Source organism: Hyperoodon ampullatus (assembly GCF_949752795.1).
Source record: "Hyperoodon ampullatus genome assembly, chromosome: X".
Lineage (NCBI taxonomy): Eukaryota > Metazoa > Chordata > Mammalia > Artiodactyla > Ziphiidae > Hyperoodon > Hyperoodon ampullatus.
In genome coordinates, this window is record NC_136913.1 from 16,597,232 (window position 1) to 16,623,091 (window position 25,860).

At 41.5% G+C, this 25,860-nt stretch overlaps 1 pseudogene across 1 annotated transcript; it reads right to left on the reverse strand.

The window, feature by feature from the left end:
* Nucleotides 1–5,839: 5,839 nt before the first annotated feature.
* On the reverse strand, nt 5,840–25,818 carry LOC307069576 (large ribosomal subunit protein uL30-like; annotated as a pseudogene). The gene is made up of 2 exons: nt 25,795–25,818; nt 5,840–6,446 (listed from the first exon to the last, which is right to left on the reverse strand). The product of its transcript is annotated as a large ribosomal subunit protein uL30-like (transcript).
* Between the last annotated feature and the right edge of the window lie 42 nt (nt 25,819–25,860).

The window sequence follows — 25,860 nt, forward strand, 5'->3', positions numbered from 1 at the left end:
AGGCTCAGTAGTTGTGGCGCACGGGCTTAGTTGCTCTGCGGCATGTGGGATCTTCCCAGACCAGGGCTCGAACCCCTGTCCTCTGCATCGGCAGGTGGATTCTTAACCACTGCACGACCAGGGAAGCCCCTGTGTCTGGATTTTTAATAACAAACAGAAAGGACACAGCACTGCTCTGATAATAATAGTTTACTGTAAATTCAATCATAACTGGCTTGAAATAATTTTACTTAAAAAAAAAAACCTGTTTGGGGCTTCCCTGGTGGCTCAGTGGTTGAGAGTCCGCCTGCCGATGCAGGGGACACGGGTTCGTGCCCCAGTCCGGGAAGATCCCACATGCTGCGGAGCGGCTGGGCCCGTGGGCCATGGCCGCTGAGCCTGCGCGTCTGGAGCCCATGCTCCGCAACAGGAGAGGCCACAACAGTGAGAGGCCCCCGTGCCGAAAACAAAAAACAAAAAACAAAACCCATGTTTAATTGCTATGGCTGTGTGATTCTGTTGTTACTTTGTATTCTTTGTTAAGAGAAAGGCCTAATATCAAATAGCAACAAATGAAGAGCTTTCTGACTTTGATTTAGAGGGAAATAGTGATTTCGAAAGTAACAACTTTGGTTTCTGGAAGTTAGTTAACAAAACATGGATGAATACATTATGTTTTTTGTTTGTTTTTAAGACTGCTTTAAATTATTTTAGGTAAGTTGCAGTTTTAGATCTCAGTTTTAGATTTGGTACTATGCCTAAAGATTAGGTTCTTGGCAGTGTAAGATCATATTTTAATAATCAGATTAAGCACGCACACACACGTGCGAGGAAGATGTGGCAGATAAAAAATGGTGATAAGTAACAGTTGAAGAACAACTTACTGATTTGGATTTGCCCAATTACCCCGATATTGGCCAAGAGTAGTAGAAACTAGTTTCCTGATGAATAGAATCTTTCAGAGATTATGAAAGCTGGTTCAGATGTGACACATCCTAGAATTTATCCACAAACTCCACCCTGGTTTTCGAGCCAATGGTGGATGTTTTAACTTCAATCGCTAGTAATTATTACTGGTAATATTACCACTAAAATTTAAGATTAGCATTGCAAACGAAAAGAAAAAGTTTTATTTTAATTGTTAGTAATTGAAAATAGTTGAGGTAGAACAAAAACTAATTTTGTGCAAATTGGTGTTTCATAATTTGTTATTTCTTTCTAAAGTAACCTGTCCTATATCCTGAGAATCTGTCCTTCATTTAGCAAATACTTATTGAGTGTCTACGGTGTACCAAACTGTGATAGAGGCTGGATAGAGTGATACATCAAAGGGAAGTAGGTCCTCAAAGACTTTATAGGCTTGAAATGGAGGCAGAGGAGAAGTACCAGGCACTAACAGGGTAGGGGGATCTGCCATGTGGGGAGCAGGTAGGAAGGGCACACTGAGGAGGTAACATTAAGTGGGACCCGAAGGATGAGAAGGGCATGCTTTAGTTGGGGAAATAAGTTTTCGTGGCAGAAAGTGCAAATGCCCTCAGGCAAAACCGAACCTTTTAAAGAACTGAAAGAAATCCAAAATGGCTGAAAAGTAGAGAAGCAGGTGATGACGCAGAAGTAGGCAGGGGCCAGGTCTTGAAAAGGCTTAGTAGGCCATCTGCTGGGTTTTTGAACTTGTCCTGAGTCTCCTGGGAAGCTATTGAAGGTTTTAAGCAGAAATGTGACATGAAATGAAATGCCGCAAAAAACAAGAGTTTTAGCTCAATGGAACCTTGATGGTTTACCAAAAAGGTCATAATCCCTGCAAGGTAAAATATTCTTTCCTCATCTCATTAAAAATTTTGCAACTGCCTTCTTGGTTGATTGTCATTTGTGATACTCTTTTCATTGTTTTTATAGAAATTACCTTCAGTTTTCTAAAGGCTCCTTCTTTTCTTTTATCCTTCACCAGTCTGTTAACCTTATATAGGAATGTCATTTCTATTTATAACTGAGTTAAAAATTTTTTCTAACAGTTTTAGCTCTCTTCCATATTTAAACTTAAAACTCTTCACTGGTTTCTTTTTCCCCCCAGACATCTTTAATCTGCTCAAGGTTTTAATGAAACATTTCATTAAATATCAATATTAAATTTGCTTTATTCTTTTCTTTCCCCAAATACAATGTCTTACGTCTAGTTTAATATTTTTCAGCATTTATGGTATTTCATATTTTATGAAATGTCATTTGAGCACCTACAGTGTTTTTAGAGAATTTTGTTAATAATGTTTAGAATCACTAATCTTTAGCAGGAGTACCATTTTCAAATCTGGTTCACATTCTGTGGTTTTACCATCTTTTATATTAAACTAGTCTCTGTTGAGCTTCTTACTTTCAAGTGCGCTTATGTATATAAAAGTGCTCCACAGGTTTTATTTTATATATCCTGATTTGTTTCTGTCTCCTTCTACAGTATGTATCCCTACATGCTCAGTTCATTTTTGGAAATCTTCAACCACGCTAAGTTTTTCTTGCTTTGATGACTGAACAAGCATTCATTCAGGGCTTCCTTGTTGTGAAGTGGTTAGTTTGTGTCAGTATAAAATGCCATTGTGCACTTCTCCTCCATGTATACAAAGAATAACCACAGCATCACCTCCTTCTTCAAATATTTCCTTTGAAATCTACATTTTGATGCGGTCTCTAACTTAGCTCACTTTGGCCTTGAGTTCTGAGGCTTTTCTGAACCATTTTATACCTGGTCTGTATTCTTTCCTTGTTGATTTTTTTTTTTTTTCCTTGTGCTGGTAACTTGAAGAATTTACAGTGGTTTTGTGTCATTACTGTTTTCACTTCCTATCCAGCCCAGGACATTTATTTTTAAAGAGTTGCCTCATTTTAGAGTTTGATGTTTTCGTGCTAGTGGTTTCTCTACCATCCACAGTGACTGCCCTTGATTTGGAGTTGTGCTTTCCAGTCTTGTCCCTCTGTGCAGGGTCGGTAAAGGAAGGCCATACTTGTCTTTCTTTGACTTACTTTATGATGAGGTGATGATTTGGGTATCTTGGTGTCACTGTGACGGTAGGTGGTGGAGATACAAAGCCAAGCTGTGGTGTTGTGCCCTTTTATGGAGTTTGTATTCCAGCAGAAGAGGCCAAAAGCAATGACTAAAGAACAGGATGATATGCACATTTAGATGGAAGCACAGGGTGCTGGTACTGTAGGCCAGAAGAGGTGCACTTAACGCAGACCTAAGGGGACTGGGGAAAGTAATGATTCCTGAGTATTTGGAAAGAATTCCTGAGTATTCCTGAGTATTTTGAAGAGTCTTAAAGGAGGCCCAGAATGTCAGGTGGAGGGAAGGGGTTTTCTGGAGAAGGTGTATTCAAACACATGGATCTAAGAGCATATAAAGCTGGGTGAATAGCAAGAAATGACGTGGATTCATATATTGCATGCCTTGCTTTGATGCTTTGACCCCAGTGACATCCCAGGACCTTGGTTTTCTTTCTTTATGGCCATTTGGCTTTTTTCTGTTCATTTTCACTTTTACCTGAGAGTATACATAGGAAATACTAAAGCCAGGAGTTTAAATAGGGGTGGGCCTTTGGTAAAATGGATAAGCAGATGGTATCAGTTTTCTACTGTAAGCTCCCTGGAGGCATGGAGTGTTGCCTGTTGTCGCCTGAGCATCTAGTGCATTGCCTGGCACAGAGGAAATGCTCAATAAATATTTTTCTTATGAAAGGTGCCTTTTTTCCTGCCCCCCATCTCCTCCTGTCAATGCCTTCTTCCTTGTTTAGTGGTTTCTCTTCTCTGTCAGTTACCTGTCTAGTGGATCTTCCTCTCTGCTCGTCCTATAGACGTGCTTGTCCTGTAGGTCTAGTCACTGGTCTTGGACATAGCTGTGTTATAATTGGATCCGTGTTGATGTATAACTAGGTGCTAATGGCTCCCTCTGTGAGACTCCTCAAACTTCTGTCAACATTTACAGTATGGTAGATGAAGGGGAAGCCAAAGTTTACAAATATAAGAATGATATTTCTTTGAATTTTTTCATGATTTGTTGCATGAATTCATAGAAGTGCTGAGTTCTGTTCCATAATAAGCTCTTGTGTGTGTGTGCATATGTGTGTTTGTATATATCTGCATTGTACCTTATTTTACATTAAGCAAAACCAACATTCTGTGAAGATGTTTGCTTATTTATTATGTGGCTTCACCCCCAACCCCCATCACTGCTTAGGTCCCTCAGATTGGGAAGGTAGTTTTAAATGTGTTACCACATTGAGGTAAAATATGTGTCTTACAGAAAGGCTCTCTAGGATGCAATGATTTCACCAAAGAATCTACCGTACACTAACAGTTGGTTAGTTAGATGGAGGGCTTTTTTTTTTCTTTGCAGTACGCGGGCCTCTCACTGCTGTGGCCTCTCCCGTTGCGGAGCACAGGCTCCGGACACGCAGGCTCAGCGGCCATGGCTCACGGGCCCAGCCGCTCCACGGCATGTGGGATCTTCCCGGACGGGGGCACGAACCCGTGTCCCCTGCATCGGCAGGCGGACTCTCAACCACTGAGCCACCAGGGAAGCCCAGATGGAGGGCTTTTTAAAAAATTATTTATTTTATTTTTAGATGTTGTAGTAGACTTTTAAGTATCCTCTCTACATTTTGGTAATTTCTCATATTATAGGTCCCACTTTCCCAGAAAACTCATCCCCAGTCTCTTTTACAGCTAGGATACAGGCTTGTGACTTAGGTTTGACCAGTCATTTACACAGAGTGAGACTTGTATATAGAAGTGAGCATTGTGAGGTGGCCATCATGTGTAGTTGAATTGATGACCTGGTGACCATGTTGACAGAGGTGTTTGGTGGGGGCAGAGCTTACGGAATTCAGTCTCAAGTGGTGTTGGTGCTCAGCAGTGATAATCATTTTTGTTTGTTTTTTGTTTGTTTTTATCTTCCTTTTCTCTGATCATCTGGAATTTGTGTTAGATGTCTTATATTAACTTTGGAATATTTTCAGCCATTATCTCTTCAAATATTTCTTTTGTCCCATTCTCTCTTCTATTTCTGTGATTCCAGTTACCAGTATGTTAGAACCTTTGATATTGTCTCACACCTCTTGAATGTCCTGTTTCGTTTTGTTCTGTTTTTCACTCTTTTTCCTCAGTGTTTTCGGTCGGGGTAATTTCTACTGACATCTTCAAGTTCACTGATTCTTTCCGTGGCTGAGTAGAGTCTACTGAAGAGCCATTGAAGGCATTCTTCATTTTTCTTAACTGTATTTTTAATTTTTAGTGCTTTCATTGTATTCTTTCTTTTTTTCTTTCTTTTTTTTTTTTTGTGATACGCGGGTCCCTCACTGCTGTGGCCTCTCCCGTTGCGGAGCACAGGCTCCGGATGCTCAGGCCCAGCGGCCATGGCTCACGGGCCCAGCCGCTCTGCGGCACGTGGGATCTTCCCGTACGTGGGCACGAACCCGTGTCCCCTGCATCGGCAGGCGGTCTCTCAATCACTGCGCCACCAGGGAAGCCCCATTGTATTCTTTCTTATAGTTTCCATCTCTCTGCTGAGTTACCAATCTGATTTTTCATGTTCCCCTTTTGGGTTAGAGCTTGAAACATGTTACTCATAGTATTTTAACTTTGATTCTAGATATTTCCAACGTCTGATTTTGTGTCTAGTTCTGACATGTTCTTTGTCTTTTCTGAGTGTTGTTTTTTCTCTGCTTTTTGTTATGCCTTGTGATTTTTTTTTATTGTAACACTGACTTATTTTGTAGAACAGTAGAAACTGAGGTGCAAAATTTTTTTTTTTCACTTTGAAAGCAGTCACTGTTTAAAAACTGACCAGATTACAAAAATAATCATGGTAGATACCTTAGTTTATCCTTCTAATAAGCCTGTTGATCTGGTCTTCCCTCTTGCCAGCATCTCTACATTCTAATGGGTGGTCTTTTTCTTCGTTCCACCTCATGGAGAAGACAGTTTGAAGGGCCACGGGAAGTTGTTTGCTTCTTTGAAACGTTTTCCAACAGTATAGATCTTGTGAATCAGGTCCTCCATGCAGATAATGCCATATTTACAAAGAGAGAGAGTAATCAACACGTTATCTGTCAGGGCAATTCACTTGTTGATTTTGCCATAACCATGCTTGTAGATCAGTTCATTTACTGACTTCAGGTTTGGATACCCCCATGCAATACATGGTTCCACAATTCTCAGCATGTTAACTGAAGCCTGTTGAGCTTCATGTGGGTGCCATTGAAGATCTCACGGAGGTGGAGAAGCTGCAACACCTTTTGGACCTTTGGGCTCACGCCACTGATATCTCTGATCCTGATGACAAATGCCAATTTGGGCTCTGCGGGTACATAGAAGTTGCTGTCTTTTCTTGTCATCCTCACTATTCAAATCTCAGTTCTGTACATCTGCTTGTATTCCTTGTGATAGTGCTTAGCTTTTTCATAGATAAGCTTCCTCCTGGCCTTTCAAAGCATCTTCTGGGCATACTTGTTTCTCAGGCTCTTGATCTTAAGCTCTGCGAAATTCTTTTGCTTTTTCTTAAGGGTTTCTGGCACAGCAGGAACCTTTTTTTATTTTTTTATTTTTTTTTATTTTTTTTTTTTTTTTTTTGCGGTACGCGGGCCTCTCACTGTTGTGACCTCTCCCGTTGTGGAGCACAGGCTCCGGACGCGCAGGCTCAGCAGCCATGGCTCACGGGCTTAGCCACTCCGCGGCATGTGGGATCTTCCCAGACCGGGGCACGAACCCGTGTCCCCTGCATCGGCAGGCGGACTCCCAACCACTGCGCCACCAGGGAAGCCCAGGAACCTTTTTTTAATTCTCTCTTGCACCCTCCATGGTTGTAGCTGGGAAAGAGCTGAGGTGCATAATTTTTTTTTTTTTTTTTGCGGTACGCGGGCCTCTCAGTGTTGTGGCCTCTCCCGTTGCGGAGCACAGGCTCCGGATGCGCAGGCTCAGTGGCCATGGCTCACGGGCCCAGCCGCTCCGCGGCATGTGGGATCTTCCCGGACCGGGGCACGAACCCGTGTCCCCTGCATCGGCAAGTGGACTCTCAACCACTGCGCCGCCAGGGAAGCCCCTGAGGTGCATAATTTTTATGTCTGTAAATGGGCACATCTTTCCCAGTGCTAGGCCTTTGGTTCAGGAATTTGAGTTAATCTAGTTTGGAGTTGGGCTGGTTTTTTTTTTTTTTTTTTTTTGCGGTTCGCGGGCCTCTCACTGCTGTGGCCTCTCCCGTTGCGGAGCACAGGCTCTGGACGCACAGGCTCAGCGGCCATGGCTCACGGGCCCAGCCGCTCCGCCGCATGTGGGATCTTCCCGGACCGGGGCACGAACCTGCGTCTCCTGCATCGGCAAGCGGACTCTCAACCACTGCACCACCAGGGAAGCCCTGGGCTGGTTTTAAGTTTGGTTGTTGCTGTGGTTACTCTCAGTATACCTCAGGCTTCAAATTCTCTGATTAGGGTGGGAGGTGGTTTATTTTATTGTGTTGGGTCTTCCTTCAGGACTGTGACTCAGGGTCTCCTTACATGCTCTTGATCTCCTCCTGTCCCTCTGCCAGTGGTATTATGCTGTTTACTTGTTATTGGAAGTAGGTTAGCTTAGAGGTGGGGCGTGATGGTGGGGTGGTCTTTTGTTCTGATTAAACCTCAGGCTTAGGCCTGCATCAGCATCCCAAGGTCATGCCCCTACCCTAGCTATTGTTGTGGGCTCAGTGTGGAGTCCTGCCCCTCTCCCAGAGTAGGGTGCCCACCCCTTCCTCCGGCTGCAGTGAGTTTTCACCAGTGCTTTAAGGGTAGAAGCACTTATTGGCCTATCTTTCACAGATAAAGTTTTTTCTTCCCTAGTGGAGGTGGGAGGGAAGGATCTGGGTGTACATCTTGCTCCTGAGACACTGCTGCAGTTCCCTTCCCTCAAGTCTGCATCACACTGGGCACTCCTCAGGGCTCTTTCTGTGAGTGCTTGGTGACGTTGGTGAAGGAAGATCCTGCAGAAGGCTGGGGTCTCCCCAATTTCTGTGGCCTCCATTGGTTTTACACTGTTCCTTCAGCAAGCCACATCGGGCTTTTATCAATTTGCTTTTTATTCTACCTGAACTCCTCTTGTCAGTGGCCACTTGCAGTCTACCCTAGGTGAGCACAAGGTGGTCTCCTCTCTCCTTGCAGGCCCTTTCTCTCTGAAGATTTTGAGCCAGTTGGTTGTTCTCTGATGGCTTTCAAGAAAGTCATGAATTTGAAATTAGTACAGCTCTTTTTTATTGTAAGGGCGGGCAGCTCTCTTCCTTCTAGCTTTCTTATTCCAGGATGGAAGACAGAAGTTTGGTTACCCTTAAAATTTTAACATGCACATTTAACTAATCAAAGCTTAATTATGATTCCTATCCTCCCAAATAAGACAGAGATTTTAGAATGGCTTACTTTTTAACCCTCATCCCCTCTTCCATGTTAGTTATTTATGCTTTGGTTTTGCCTTGTTGAAACCACCTTAAGTTTGTAAAATAGTGAATATTTACTCATCAACATGTTTTCAATTTTCTTTGCTCACCATTCTTTATTCACCCCATTTCTTCCTTTTGGGTTTAGTTTTTTTCTTTATAAAGAAGTTCTTAAGTAGTTCTTTCACTAAAGGCCTATAAACATGGTCTTGGTGTTTCTGAAAGTGTCTTTACTTCACTTTTTCTCTTGAATGATTGTTGAACTGGGTACAGAATTTATGTTGACAATTGATAATGTTATTCTCTTGTCTTTTGACAAGTTTTGTTTGTTAATGAGAAGCCTTTAGTCAGTTCAGGTGTAATTTCTTTGTAGGTAAGTAATTATCTTTTCTTTTGGGCTACCTTTAAGATTTTTTTTCCTTGTTTTTGACTTTTTGCAGTTTCTTTGCGATACCTCTAGATGTGGATTTGTTTCTATTTATCCTGCCTTTTTTTTTTTTTTTTTTTTTTTTTGCGGTACACGGGCCTCTCATAGTTGTGGCCTCTCCCGTTGCGGAGCACAGGCTCCGGACGCGCAGGCTCAGCGGCCACGGCTCACGGGCCTAGCTGCTCCGTGGCATGTGGGATCTTCCTGGACCGGGGCACGAACCCGTGTCCCCTGCATCGGCAGGCGGACTCTCAACCACTGCGCCACCAGGGAAGCCCCTATCCTGCTTTTTATTGGTGTACACCATCAGCCTGAAAACTCATGATACCTTAAATTGTGGGAAAACATTTAGCCATTATCTTTTAAAATAATGCTTCTCCATTTTCCGTTTCCGGAACCCTTATCGAGATATATGTTGGAGTTTTTCATTGTGTTGCTTAAAGTTTGTTTAATATTTTCTGTTTTTACTTCTGGGTGATTTCCTGACATCTACCTTACAATTCACTAATTTCTGTTTAGCTGTGTCTAGTCTATTGGTTAATCCATTTATTGAAAATTTTTACTGAAAACATTTGACTATATTTTTAAATGTAAAAATTTCTGGGTTTTCTTTCAAGTCTACTTTTTAATTTTCATAAGGACATTTTCTCTTCTTTGAACATTTAAAAATATAGTTATGTTTGTCTCCTTTGGATTATTTTTTTAGCTGTAGTTCTTGAGAAATGAAATCTTCCATTTGTCTTCCCTCCAAGTTTTTCTTATTTTTTTGTGTGGTTTGCAACATTTGACAATTTGGGAATTGTTTGCCTGTGCCTGGCTTGTGGGAAGCTCCTTTGGATAGTTTTGCATTTGTCTCTGATGGGACCCTTTGAGTTCACTGCTCCTGGAGAGTTTTTGATCTGTTCTCAGGTGATGGGTTTCTGACATCTGGAGAATGATGTGAATTTGGACTTCATATCTGTGGTAGAGCAAAGACTTGGGTTTTCCGTTTTGCTTTGCTCACTCCTACACACAGCCCTGGGCTGCTGTGTGTAGCTTTTTTTTTTTTCTTATTTACCCAAGGGCAGCCCTTTGTATTTCATAGCTATATGTTGGTGGTTCACTTCCAGCATCTTTCTCATGCACAGACTTGAGATATCTCCAGTTTCCTAGTCTCATAATCATTTGAGTTTGCAGCCCTTGGTTTAGAGGGCAGGAGTGAGCAGCTCTTTGTCCTGTGAAGAATCTCATTTAATAAGCTCTTGCCTTTGCAGCCACTCCTTTCTATTTTACTGTTCCTGTAGGTCAAGTAGTTCATCCAGTTAAGAACCAGGAAGTAGTTGCAACAACAGGCATCATCCTCTAACTTGAACAGATTATTTACTGAAAGTTCATTTACATGTCACTTATGTTCAACACAGTTCTTATTATCTGATAGGAACTATGTTATTTTAAAAAAAATGGGTTACCTTCCCAGGTACCCCTCAGGAGTTTAGTCTTTCCATGATGCAGTTGAAATTCGTATAGACTTGCTCTTCGGGACTGTAATCAGTACATAGGTGATTTCTGTGGGGAGATGCATTTTAACATTCTCAGAGCAAGAAGGGAGTATGTGGTTTCCAAACTCTGTTGGTCTTCTCTGGGGTGACCTGCCAGGACTGGTCCCCATTAATTGTTACAAACCTTAGCCACTGTTCTCAAGCCTGCCACTAAATCATCACCATGCATACTCAGCACACAACCTCGTCTCCACTCCGTTGAGAATATCGAAGGCCTTCTGGCTGATTTTCTCCAGTTTCTGGCACCATCTGTAAATTTATCACTGCCTGTCTCCCCAGAGCTGCCCTTGCCCCTGTGTCTGAGGATGAGGTGCTTCTGCTGCTGTTTGAGGCCAGTTCCTTGCCCCGTGCCTTCAGCTTTGGTGCCGCTGCTTTGGCAGTCCTTTTTCATCAGTTATTCCCCCTCTTTCTCCCCATCCTGTATCCCAGTGGTTCTCAACTGGGAGTGACTTTGCCCTCCAGGGGACATTTGGCAATGTCTGGAAACGTTTTTGGTTGTCACAACTGGGGTGGTGGTATGTGTGCCACTGGCACCTAATGGGTAGAGGCCAGAGAGGCTGCTAAACACTTTACAATGCACAGCATAGCCCCCAACAGCAAAGAATGACCTGGTTCAAAATGTCAGTGGTGCTGAGGATCAGTAACCTTGCTCTATCCTTAGAGCCTCCCTTTTGATTTTTAAATTTTTCTCTGCCCATTATCTTATTCCTAAGGTTCTCGTCCTAGAAAACCTTCCCTGAACCAGCTGTCCACTCCTCTCTTAGCTACCTAACCTCTCTTCCCCTTCTTTTCTAAACATCTGGGTGTGGTCCATACATAGTCTATCCATTTCTCATCCACTTCTCACACTTCAGCTCGATCTCTGACTTCCCAGTCTCACATTACTTAAACTGTTTTTGCTGAGATCTCCCGTAACATCTTGTTTGTTGCGTCTAGTGGATTCATTCAGTCCTAATTTTACTTGACATTTCTGTTGCACCTGACACTGTTAGTCACTGTCTCCTTGAAGCAGTGTGTTTCCTTTGCATCCTTGTTCTCCATGTCCTTCTCTTACACTTTTTTCTCTGCATTCTCTGTGCGCTTGTCTCGATCCACTTACTCCTTACACACTACTGTTACCTGGGCTTGACTTCTTGGCCAAGTATTATCCTAGGTCATTGTCTCAATTACACCTAGAGTTTCAGTTCTACTTACATGCAGATGTATGTCTAAATTTCTAAATTCTTTCCTGTTTTTTCACTATATGCCTTCAGACTCATTCTTAATAACCTGCTAGAAAGCTACACCTGACTATTCTACAGGAACCTTATACTCAGGATGTCTAATATGAAGTACAGCATACTTTCCTCAAACTTGCTCTTCCTCCTTAATTAAAAAAAAAAAAAAAAAAAACTCTGTTAATGGTTCCACCATCCACCGAGGCTCCTAAGATGGATAGTTGGGTCTTATCCAACTCAGATATATTATCTACAGTTGCTAGTATGATATAAAACGTGATTTTGATCATGAAACTGATCTGCTTGAAAGCCTGCGGTGGTGCTCTGTTGCTGACAAGAGAAGGAGCAAGTTAGGAGAAAGTCTGATTTCCTTTTATCTGGCTCATCAGGCTCTCCTTGGTATGTTCTCTGCCTGCCTACCTCTCCAGCCGCACGTCCTTTTCTTGTTTGCCTCAAACACTGTGCTCTCCAGCATGTAGAGTTCTCCATAAAATTGTTTCAAACTTGGTATCTTTGCTTATGCTGTCTCCTTTGTGTGGAACGCAGTGTCTACTGCAGACTGTGGGTTGCTAGCTCTCTGGTTTATGGGACTCCCTATTCCTCATGGAAGCTGCAGTTAATTGACATCTTTCCCTACTTCTCTGGCCTCAGTGTTACTGAGGAGTATTCCTTGTCTGAACTATCATTTTGGAGAGCCAGGACTGGGTAAATGCTGGCATCAGTCCTACTGAAAGAAGGTAGGGAGTAGGCACAGGTAGAGGTGTTTCACAGCTCTTCAGTTATGTGGTTTACTATTAAGCCATTTCTTTTCTTAGTCCCAATCTTAACCTGCTTCATAGTTCCTTGGAATTCCTCACAGACCTGTCTGCTGTGAGCCTTCCTATATTCTCAGGGCTGCACTGGGTTTATTTTTATATTTCTTTTGCTTATTTCAGGGGGTTTTAGTGTGGGAGGAAAGGTAAACGCATGTGTCTGGTTAGCCATTTTAAAGCAGAACAGTGCCTTATACTACATGTGGTTTCTCATTTTTCTCTGTTGTAGACATCGTGGCAAAGAATGTCCTTTTTTTAAAAAATTTTTATTTTAATTTTTGGCCACGCCACGTGGCTTGTGATCTTAGTTCCCCGACCAGGGGTTGAACCTGCGCCCTCCGCAGTGAAAGCGCAGCATCCTAACCACTGGACCGCCAGGGAATTCCCGAATGTTTTTTAAAGTAAATCCTTGTGTATATCTTTGATCCTTTTCTTAGGGCACTAGTCTTTTCTTAGGACACTAGTCTTTTTTTTTTTTTTTGTAAAATATTTATTTATTTAGTCTGTGCTGGATCTTAGTTGTGGCGTGCGGAATCTTTGTTGCGGCATGCAGGATCTTTTTTTTAGTTGCGATGTGCGGACTTGTTAGTTGCGGCATGCATGTGGGATCTAGTTCCCCAACCAGGGATCAAACCCAGTCCCTCTGCATTGGGAGTGCGGAGTCTTACCCCCTGGACCACTAGGGAAGTCCCTGGAACACTAGTCTTATATCCCCCCTTGAGGATCACCGGGGGTGATGATAGGTGACACTGATGGGAGTGTGCCATACCTGTGAAGGGTGTAGAGGGAACACTGCTGATTCACCTGAAGGAAAGGTTGCAAGTTAAAAATATTTATTATTTTGGCCATTCTGGTCTGCAGTATTGTTTTTTGTTGGATTTAAAAAATTACTTGTAAGATTAAATATTTACAAAATTTATTATTTTGGTCATTTGTATTTTTCTGTGTACATTTTCTTTTCATGTTAATAAAGTTTTTTTTTTAAATACTCTTGTAGGGTTCACTCGATTCTTTCCCTTTAACATGAAATGAGCAAATGCTGCCAAATGTAAGGTCCATTGCTCATTTTTTTTTTTAGTTTGAATTTGTTATGATCTGATTCTTGGAAAATGAAAATCCACTCCTGGTTTTGTGGTTTAATACCTCACAAGGTGGCTGTGAAAATTAAATGAAATAACATAGATGAGGTGCCCAACACAGTAGTTGGTATGTAACAGGCGGCAGTAAATATTAGTTCCTTTTGTGCATTCTTTCTCCTTTGCCAGATTATTAAAATAACTGCAGTACAACATACCTGAGAGAGAGGGAAAGAAAAAAATAATCACATGTATTTACTGAACCCTTGTTAACTGAAGGGCAGCATGCCAAATACCTTGAGGGATACAGAGATGTTTAAGGCAGCTTCCTGTCCAGGGATAAACATTAGCTTACTATACATATCTTTACCTTTCTAGGCTTTTTTTTTTTTTAAACCATGCTCTTCCAAAAACCTTTCGATCTTTAAACTGTGTTATTTTATTTGAGCACAGAACACTTTAAAGGTTGGTGTGCCACATTTAATCCATTACATTTCTGGGAGAATAGTTATTAACTCCATTTTATATGTGGGGGCCCTGAAGGGTGTTCTGCCCAGCTTCTGGCTGGGGTAAAAATAGGATATGTTGGGATGTAGAAGAATGCTAACGACTGTATTTCCAGCCTCAGTAAGTGCTGAATAAATATTTGTTGAATGAATGAATCATCTTTTATTAAATGATATGTTAAGCCCACTCCTAAATCGCATCTCTGCTTCTTACTGTTTTACTTTTCCCCTTTTATATTTTATGCTGTGAAAGTGGTTAAATAAGCTTTAAAATTCAATGGTTGGTACACAAGACATTGCAAGTTGGAAGACAAATGGTACTCTGTTTTAGTCATAATGAAAAAAGGCTTTGAGAGGAGGAGATTCTGTGCTGATCTGATTTTTTTTTCCAATTTAATTTTTTGCCCTGGTGCTGATTCTTTGCAAGACCACCTTTCTGGTTCCTGTAACAGCTACAAGGGGCTTCCCAAGTTTGGGGCTAGGGTAAATGGCCCAATTCATGGCACTCTAAGGATGACTCTGCTGTTAACAGTCAGGTTTTTCATATAATCTCTAGTAAAGAAGGAAAAATTAGCAATTATAGTTAGGCTCTGGAGATTTGAGGGGGACACTTTTTAATGGATGAACTAGCAAATATACAAACTTTAATGGAATAAGTGATTAACATCTCAGAGTTTGCTATGTATTTAGCTTTCTGTAGTTGGTTGGCTTAGATAGTGAAATAAGGGTTCTTAGTAAAAATGATAAGACCCTGGAAAGGATTGGTGGTGAGACATCCATGGACTTACTGCAGAGTAGTGTTAACACACGCATCTTCTTCACTCTGCACATGGAACACTCCATTTATTTATTTATTTATTTGACATCTTTATTGGAGTATAATTGATTTACAATGTTGTGTTAGTTTCTGCTGTATAACAAAGTGAATCAGCTACATATATACATATATCCCCATATCCCCTCCCTCTTGCGTCTGCCTTCCTCCCACCCTCCCTTTCCCATCCCTCTAGGGGGTCTCCCTGTGCTATGCGGCTGCTTCCCACTAGCTATCGATTTTACGTTTGGTAGTGTATATATGTCCATGCCACTCTCTCACTTTGTCCCAGCTTACCCTTCCCCCTCCCCGTGTCCTCAAGTCCACTCTCTACGTCTGCATCTTTATTCCTGTCCTGCCCCTAGGTTCCTCAGAACCATTTTTTTTTTTAGATTCCATATATATGTGTTAGCACATGGTATTTGTTTTTCTCTTTCTGACTTACTTCACTCTGTATGACAGACTCTAGGTTCATCCACCTCACGACAAATAACTCAATTTCGTTTCGTTTTATGACTGAGTAATAAATACTCCATTGTATATATGTGCCACATCTTCTTTATCCCTTCATCAGTCAATGGACACTTAGGTTGCTTCCATGTCCTGGCTATTGTAAACAGTGCTGCAATGAACGTTGTGGTACATGACTCTTTTTGAATTATGGTTTTCTCAGTGTATATGCCCAGTAGTGGGATTGCTGGGTCATGTGGTAGTTATATTTTTAGTTTTTTAAGGAACCTCCATACTGTTCTCCATAGTGGCTGTACCAATTCACATTCCCACCAGCAGTGCAAGAGTGTTCCCTTTTCTCCACACCCTCTCCAGCATTTATTGTTTGTCGATTTGAACACTCCATTTAGTCTTAAGCTTGCTAAATTCATTTATTTTTACAAATTTTATGGATAGACCTGTTCATCACATTTTTGGTTTTCCCACTCCATTTTTCTACTTAGGATGCATTCAGTGAGGCTTACAGACAACTATTGTCTTCTAAAATAATGTCATAGGTAAAAGTATGCCTTTGGGGGTTGAAAAAATCCTTGGTTTGATTCTGGCCTTGATACTTCCTAGCTGTGTGACCAAGGACAAGGTACTAATGACTCTGGAACTGTTTCCTTATCTTTTAAAAGTATTAGGATTAAATGTGATAACGTATATAAAAATACTTAGCATCTGCCAATGTATGGACGTGCTCCAAAAGCATGGTTTTAAGCCCTGTGGCTTATCTGTTAAGGATATAATAGCATAATGGCTAAGTATGGGGATTCTGGAGCTTGACTACCTGGGTTTGATCCAGTTCTGCCATTTACTGGCTCTTAGTCTCCTTATTGGTAAAATGAAGTTTCTGGTACTAAAGGACCATAAAGGGTTCTTGTGAGGATGAAACAAATTAATGTAAATAAAACTGCTAGATCAGTGCTTAGCACAAAAGTGCTGTTTATTTTAACTGTTGTTATTATTGTATCATATTTGAAAACCCGGTAGGCCACCAGATTTTATTTGAAATATTTTGTTCTACTGGAATTTTTTGCTTCTCTTTATGATTTCAAACTCCATGAGAGCTGGGCCCGGTCTGTTTTGTTCACTACTGTATTGCTAACATCTGGTATAGTGACTGGCGTAGAGCAGTGGTCCACAACCTTTTTGGCACCAGGGACCAGTTTCGTGGAAGACAATTTTTCCATGGGTGGGGTGGGGGGATGGTTCAGGCAGTAATGTGAGCAATGGGGGGATGGTTCAGATGGGGGGGATGGTTGAGGTGGTAATGTGTAATGCAAGCGATGGGGAGATATGGGGAGCGGCTTCGCTCGCTTGCCCGCCACGCACCTCCTGCTGTGCGGCCCAGTTCTTAACAGGCCGTGGACCAGGGGCTTGGGGACCCCTGGCATAGAGTACTTATTCAGTAAACATTTGTGGAATGAATGAATAAATGGATGATGAATGTTCCATTTTCCTTGAATTGTGTTTGCCAATATTCTAACTCAAGTAGTTTTTTCATTGTTAAGTCCCTGTTTAAAAAAAAAAAGTGTAATAAGACTTGTATAAGTTCCCAGTGTTTACAGATTGAAATCCAAGTTTCTTAGTTTTGCATTAAAAAACCTATGGAATCTAACTGTACCCAGGTTTCTTCTCTTTTAGAATGTGGAGTTTTGACCAGATATCTTTTTCTGTCTCATTTCAAGTGTATGAATCTCTGGGATGTGAATTAATTCACTGCATTGTTGCAATACCCAGTCACTGAAGTGGTAAACATAAGAGCACTTTGCAAGTTATACAATATTACTGTCATCATTATTTATAGTAATCCTCAAGTGTTCTTAGTCCAGTTTTGCTGGAATATGCCCACCCCTCTTGCTCATTCAACTGTAACCCCACCCATTTTTCTAGACCTAGTTCAAATCCTCTTGTGTGAAACACAACCTCCCCACTCTAAAACAAGCACTCTTTTTTTTGAACATTTATACCCACTGTGATCTGTATAGTTCATTTGGTAATCATGCATCTGAATCAGTTGATCTTGCCCTGTTGTCTTGATGTATTAACTAGGATCTTGAAATGTTTAACTCTTAATGAAACCAGTAAGTTTATTGAACACCTGTATTATTACCCTTATGTCCGGGCACAGAGTTTTCATGTATTAATTTGGGTTTTCACAATTGAATTGTAAGATGCTGTTAAAACATAAACTGAGGCATGTTAAAATTTTTGAGAGAAAAAATCAATTTGAACTGGACAGTGCCAAGCAGGGAGTGTTAGGAGTCCTTGGCTGACAGGAGCCAGGGAAAAGTTTTATACAGAGAAGGTGTGGTGGCAAAGAAAGTAAATTATTTGATTGCCTATAGCTTAAAGCCTAGTTGACTGTTTGTGATTGGCTGTCCCTAGGTTTCGATTTCATAAACTTGAGGCATTTACAGGCTTAGGTTTTGCCTACAGAGGCCACCAAGGCATTAGAGCCATCTCAGTCTAATAGCTTCCTTGTTTCATCAATTTAACACTACTTTAAGAACGAAGACTATGATATGTACTTCCTGGTTTCATGAATGATTCCTTTATTTTTTAATTTTTATCTATTTATTTATTTGGCTGCATTGGGTCTTAGTTGTGGTATGCGGGATCTTTTTGTTGTGGCGGGTGGGCTCTTAGTTGTGGTACGTGGGCTTCTCTCTAGTTGCGACGCTCGGGTTTCTCTCTAGTTGTGGCATGTGGGTTTTCTCTTCTCTGGTTGTGCCGCGTGGACTCCAGGGCACGTGGGCTCTGTAGTTGTGGCACGTGGGCTCCAGAGTGTGTGGGCTCTGTAGTTTGTGGCATGTGGGCTCTCTAGTTGAGGCATGCGAGCTCAGTAGTTGTGGTGTGCTGTGGCACGTGGGCTTAGTTGCCTCGCAGCATGTGGGATCTTAGTTCCCAGACCAGGGATCAAACCCACGTCCCCTGCATTGGAAGGCGGATTCTTTACCACTGGACCACCAGGGAAGTCCCTGAATGATTCTTTTATACATAACAAAACGTGGCATTGGGTGATTACATAGTTGATGTTTCATTAATGTTAAAATCGAGTTGCAAATATCATTCTCCTTTTCAGAACCAGTCTAGCATTTGTGATACTTGGATTTTTGTTAATATTGGTTCATATTTATATTTTCCTCTTTGTTTTCAAATTGACTTATTTCTTTTTTTTTTTTTTTTTTAAATTAATTTATTTATTTTTGCTGTGTTGGGTCTTCGTCTGTGTGCGAGGGCTTTCTCTAGTTGTGGCAAGCGGGGGTCACTCTTCATCGCGGTGCGCGGGCCTCTCACTATCGCGGCCTCTCTTGTTGCGGAGCGCAGGCTCCAGACGCACAGGCTCAGTAGTTGTGGCTCACGGGCCCAGTTGCTCCGCGGCATGTGGGATCCTCCCAGACCAAGGCTCGAACCTGCATCCCCTGCATTGGCAGGCAGATTCTCAACCACTGCGCCACCAGGGAAGCCCGACTTATTTCTTACTTATTTCTCCTCCACCAAGGTAGAAATGCTATCTTTCCTTAAATTGTTTACCTTGAATTTTCACGGATCCTTTTGGACAACTACCATTTCTCTCATATGTTATCTTTGTAAGATCTATCTCTGCAGTAATTTACTGAGGTCATTTAGTTTTACTTTATGAACATCAAGATCAAAAGAAAAAATGTTAATAGAATTTTCATTATCCATAACGAATTTGGTTTTTAAAAGTGGTTTGAGGTTCAAACCAATAGCAGTCTAGCACCAGTTGAGGCTATTTTGAAGAGGCAGTTAATACTCCTGGGGTTTTCTGAAGAGGTGGCCTTTGTACAGAGACTTTAGTAAGTGTTGGCAAGGTGTTTCTGGTTGGAACCCTCTTATTTGGTGGATTGAAGTCAATTATTGGAAAGTTAATTTTAAAAATTATTAAAGTTCTGAGTGATAAGAATGCACATACAACAGAAATATTTTGCCATAAAACATGTTTCCTTGCCAGTATTTTGATGTAGGGCCAAGGCTTTTTTTTGAGTATGGATCAGCTGACTGAAGTTCTGTGTCATCTCTCCTGTAGGAATCCATCCTATCTGTGCAGTAGGTCCAGTTTTGATTTCTTGAAAGTGGAGCAATAATTTAGACAATTTATGAAACCATTTAGTGCAGGATTATAGATTTTAGCAGATATTTTCCTCCTTTTAATATTATCTAACTCAGATCTAATTTGACAGCCACATTTTTAAAGTGACATCATTTTTATTGAATCTTGCCATAGCATCCAACCTAATTTTCACAGAACTATAACCTTCTTTTAATTATGGCTTACGTACTGTTTAGTTGAAAACCATATCATGGTTACCACAAGAGGAGTGGACAAATATCAGTAGTTTTGGGGAAGAAATGCAAGTGACTTCTGGATGCCAGGCATGCAGCTCAATTTAAGCGAGCAGAAGTGTGAAGCTGAACTGAACAGTTATTAGCCAGAAACATTTTGTACTGTAGGCATCAGCTGGTCTGTTTTACAAAGGTAATGAGGAGTTGGTAACTGTTAGGTCTGTTAAGTGACATGGTGGAGGCCAATAGAGCTTGAGTGCACAGAGCAAATGAACTTTCGTAGTACCTTTCATACTTTTCAGAAAGTCCATTTTCCATCAATAACATGCTTTTTTTTTTTTTTTTTACAATATAACAGAGATAACTGAATTACTCAAGAGTGCTTGGAGAAAATCACTCTGTTCAAATAAGATTGCCGTGAAACCTCTTCCCCAAGTAGTTTCCCCCTTTTCCCAGACATAGGTAGTTTCTACCTCTTCTGGGCCTGTAAAACACCTCACATATACTTTTTTTTTTTTTCGCGGTACGCGGGCCTCTCACTGTTGTGGCCTCTCCCGTTGCGGAGCACAGGCTCCGGACGCGCAGGCTCAGCGGCCATGGCTCACGGTCCCAGCTGCTCCGCGGCATGTGGGATCCTCCCGGACCGGGACACGAACCCGTGTCCCCTGCATCGGCAGGTGGACTCTCAACCACTGCGCCACCAGGGAAGCCCTCACATATACCTTTTTGCATTTCTCACATGTGGTTAATTCACCTACCTGTTCTCTTCTATAAGCTCTTCCTGCAAGGAGCTTCTGTACAGCATGTCTGATCCATAGTTGGTGCCCAACAAATTGAATAAAAGAGAAGTTGTGGCCATTTAAACAGATGATACAACCCAATCTCCCTGAGATGTGGTTTTCATTGATGTGCCATAGAAAGTAAGCCATCATTATCTATAAATAAAGTCTGGAAAATATTTTAGTATAGTTATATTCAGTTGAGTGTATTATATTCTATATGTCCAAGATACTGTGTTATGTCCACAAAGGTACTGAGTTTAAGAATACATGGTTCTTGCTGGAGAGGATGTGGAGAAAAGGGAACCCTCCTGCACTGTTGGGGGGGATGTAAGTTGGTGTAGCCACTATGGAAAACAGTATGGAGGTTCCTTAAAAAACTACAAATAGAATTACCATATGATTCAGCAATCCTATTTCTGGGCATATATCTGGACAAAACTATAACTCAGAAAGATACATGCATACCTATGTTCATAGCAGTGCTATTTACAATAGCCAAGACATGGAAACAACCAAATGTCCATCAACAGATGAATGGATAAAGAAGAGGTGGTACACACACACACACGCACACACACACACACACACACACACACACACAATGGAATACTACTCAGCCATAAAAAAGAATGACATAATGCCATTTGCAGCAACATGGATGGACCTAGAGATTATCATACTAAGTGAAGTAAGTAGAAAGACAAATACTATATGATATCACTTATATGTGGAATCTAAAATATGACACAAATGAACCTATCTATGAAACAGAAACAGACTCACAGACGTAGAGAACAAACTTGTGGTTGCCGTGGGGGAGGGATGGATTGGGAGTTTGGGATTAGCAAATGCAAACTGTTATATATATGTATAACTGAATCACTTTGTTGTCCACCAGAAACTAACACAACATTGGGAATCAACTATACTTCAATTAAAAAATAATACATGGTTCTTGTCTGTGCACGTGTATCCTAATAGCACAATGGGAATTTATGGAGAGGCAAAATTATTTGGAGCCTGGAGGAATCTGAGCGGTTTGAGAGTAGATAGAACTTGAACTGGGCTGTGGATGGTAACAACAATTAGGGCTTTTTGGCACGTATTTACTACTTTATGGCATTTGATAGTCTGGATCTCCTTCAAACTGTCTTCCCTTCTTCTGTCACACACTCCCAGTCTTCCTACTCCCATTTCTAGTCTCCTCCCTCTGCAGTATCTGTGTTTTCTTTAACATTCTGCCTTTGGCCACCTTCCTCTTTCTGTCCTTGAGGTAATGCTTTATTGTTTTAACCCTAACCCTGAGCTTCTGGAAATATGCTTTTCTCTCTTCTACACATCCACAACACTTCATCAGTGTCCCTTTTACAGCATTTCTCTCTCTCTCTTTTTTTTCACTATAGTTGTATACATACATTCCCTCTACTGGACTGTAACTTCTGAGAGCAATTTGCACCTTTGCAGCTCTTAAAGTATCTAGTATATAGTTTTGTGAGTAGTAAGTGCCACATATCTTTCTTTTAAACTTCTTTCCCCAAACTCAGCCCCTCTTCCAGACTTTCCTTTTTCTGTTCATAGTACTAGAGTTCTTCCTTTAATTCCACATTCTGGTTAGCAAGTTCTGCTGCTTCTGTCCTCAAAGTGTTATTCATAGCCACACCATTCTTTCCACTCTCATGCCAATTAAAAAAAAACAAATATTGAGGGTGTATTACATTGTAAGCACTGTGTAGGTGCTGGAAATACAAATATTACAGCTCCAGTCCCTTGTTCTTAGAATACTGGTGGGGCAGAGAGAGACACAGTCTGGTACTATTGAGACTATGTATGTCAAACCCTTCTCTGTGCTGGGTGCTACTGTAACACAGACCTATTACAGTCCTTTTCCATAGGCTGCTTGCTCACCCCCAAGGGGAAGAGGCCTAGAAAGTACAGCTACTGGATTTCCTCCCAGGCTTTAGCCTTCTTTTTTCTTCTTCCTCCTTCCTTTTTTAAGGTTTCACATATAAGTGATAGCATACAGTGTTTGTCCTTCTCGGTTTATTTCACTTAGCATAATGCCCTTCAGTTTCATCCAAGTTGTTGCAAATAGCAGGATTTTCTTCCTTCTTCCTCCTTCCTCTTCCTTCTTCTTTCTCCTTCACCCTTCCTCTTCCTTTTGGTTCCTGCCTTTGTAACTTGACTGTGTTGAGTGCTGTGTTCCTGTTGCCTTTTGCCATGGGAACTTGTGTTCTTTGCATGTCATTGATATCATTAGCTACTGTTTGAGGGCTTACAGTGTGAAGTGTGTAGCAGAGTGAAAAACAAGACCCGTTTGAAATGCTACTACTTAAATTCAGCAAGTTTCAAACTGAGTTCTTTTTTGTTTGTTTTTATTAGTTATCAGTTTCCTACATATTAGTGTATATATGTCAATCCCAATCTCCCAATTCATCCCAGCATGACCCCTGCCCCCCTCTGCCTGCTTTCCCCCCCTGGGTGTCCATACGTTTGTTCTCTACATCTGTGTCTCTATTTCTGCCTTGCAAACCAGTTCATCTGTACCATTTTTCTAGATTCCACATATATGCATTAATATACGATATTTATCAGAGTTCTTGGTGCCTGCAAAGTTCTATTCTAGGCATCTCCATATCCAAAGGCCAGTAAGTCTCCCATAATCCTAGTCTAATTGATATGGAGACGCATATAATGATACAAAACTAAATATATTGTCACTAGAATTACAACTAAAGGGCTGTGGGGCTTCTGTATCACAGCATATCACATGCTATTTGGGTTGCAGAGAGGGGAAGACACTCATATATGACTTCATGTAGAGGGGTTGCTGTATGAAATCAATGAAAGGATGTCAGCTGTGGTGGTTGTGTATGCCAGGGGAAGGGAATTGCTTGATGGAGTCATGGAGCAGGAAAGTATCAATATAATCTATACCAAGTGGTTCTCAGAATGTGGTCCCAGACCAGCAGCATCAGCATCACCTGGAAACCTGTTAGAAATGCAAATTATTAGGCACCACTCCAGACCTACTGAACCGGAAACTCTGGGAGTTGATCCCAGAAATCTGGGTTTTAACAAGCCCTCCAGGTGGTTGTGATGTGCTGAAGTTTGAGAACCACTGGTCTACACTCGCTTGGTCAGAGAAAAGTCAGTTGCCCTTTGCTTTAAGAGTAGGGTTTAAGAAAAGCAGTGATGAGAACAAAAAGACAGGATTACAATAGAGACCTTGAATACTAGAGTAGGAGTATGTAGGGGCCCCCCAGGGAACCATTTAAGTTAAGGAAGGGACCTTCACGGGACTTACTTTAGGAAGAGTGAGCTGACAGACTTTTATACGGTGAATTAAAACTAAAAGATAATTGGAAGTGGTGAAGTAAATCAGGGGAGGAGTAGCCTTGGGAAATGAAAGGAAACCGCTGCCAAGGAGCAATGTGGCTGGATAAGCCTTGACAGCCACCTGGGTAAGTGTCCGGACGAAGGTAGCTGCCTCAGAATAAGCCGAGGCTTTGAACCTGGTGTTGGGAGAGCATGGTGGTGCCTTCTGACACAGTGTGGGCAGAGGGTAGAGATGCCACATGGTATGGGAAGTGGGATATGGGAGAAGGTAATTTCTTCTAAAAATAAGAATAGCTTCTTCCCCAGAATGATACAGGCTCAGTGTAAGAAACTCCATAAGGGAAGGTGAGGGCGAAAGCAAAATCATTTCGAATCTCACCTTCCAGTGAAAAGCAATACATTTTTCTATTTAAATATCTGAGTATCCATTTGCTTATTTAATTAAATTCAGTGTTTTATACATAGAATTATACAATCCTAAAAACAGAATTCCTTAGGTAAATTGATCTTGAACACCTGTCAGTGTTACACACATGAGCGTACCCAGGTCAGTGTGTGTTTGGAAATTGATGAATTTTATATTTGAGAAACAAAAGGTTTATATAAGCAGCTGATTGTTAAAGAGTGCAGTTTAATTTCACATGGTCATCAAAAGTCCTGTCCATATCATTTATTACAGAGGAAATCTGGTGCAAAACAGTCTCAGATGTCTGGTATGCCAACATTAGTCTAGGGAGAAGAACCCCAACTAACTGTGTGTGTGTGTATATATATATATTTTTTTCTTTTTATAATATGCCACAATTTTTATTGCAACGTGGCCATTTTTGTGAGTGTGGGGAGTTTGATCTCAAAAACAATGTTCCATTTAAGGCTCTTTTATACAGAAATTGCCATCATGACTGATATTCAAAATATCTTTAGTGTTGGAAGACTTACATGGTAAACATAAAACTCCTACACTTATTCAGTAGTGTACACTCAATGGAAAACAAAAAGGTATTAATAACAGCTATTTCTTTTAAGAAGATGTGCAGTGGTTAAGGATCCGCCTGCCAGTGCAGGGGACACGGGTTCGAGCCCTGGTCCGGGAAGATCCCACATGCCACAGAGCAACTAAGCCCGTGCACCACAACTGTTGAGCCCCCGTGACACAACTACTGAAGCCCACGTGCCTAGAGCCCGTGCTTGCCAACAAGAGAAGCCACTGCAATGAGAAGCCCGTGCACCGCAAGAAAGAGTAGCCCCCGCTCACTGCAAGTAGAGAAAGCCCGCATGCAGCAACGAAGACCCAACGCAACCAAAATTAAATAAATAAAATAAATTTATATATAAAAAAAAGAAGATACACAGGTATGGGAATGAATACAGGGGTACTAGGATAAGTTGATGACATAGTTAACACAACTTAATTGGCATTCCTTTTGGGGTAGGGGATTAAACTCTAAAAAAAATGCTTTCAGTGCATAGTATTATATCCATGCTGCCATGTCACAAAAAATAGGCTTGCCAAGGCAGGTGAGGTGTACGAATGCTCAAGCCTCACAGAACTTCAGTCAAGTGCAACTATAAATAATACTGAATAAAGTTTACCATCTCACCAGTGGATAATACTTTCAAGGCATTCAATTAGCTTAACCCTTTGTAGTGTTCTAAGCTATTCACGTTGACAATCACATTCATTGTAGTGCTTGCTGCAAGGGAGGCATAACCAGCTGTTTTGGCTAAAATATGATGGGAAGGCATTCCTTGGGTTCTACATAAAAGTAACAGTATTAAACAGTCTAATGGGGCTTCCCTGGTGGCGCGGTGGTTGAGAGTCCGCCTGCCGATGCAGGGGACACGGGTTCGTGCCCCAGTCTGGGAAGATCCCACATGCCGCGGAGTGGCTGGGCCCGTGAGCCATGGCCGCTGAGCCTGTGCGTCCGGAGCCTGTTCTCCGCAACGGGAGAGGTCACAACAGTGAGAGGCTCACATACCACAAAAAAACAAAAACAAGCAAACAACAACAACAACAACAAAAAAAACAGTCTAATGGCAATCTCTTGATAGTCTGCTTACATGAATGATATTTTCTTCATTCATTGTGTTGGAAGGACCCAGTGGGAAGAGGAAGGAAAAAAACCA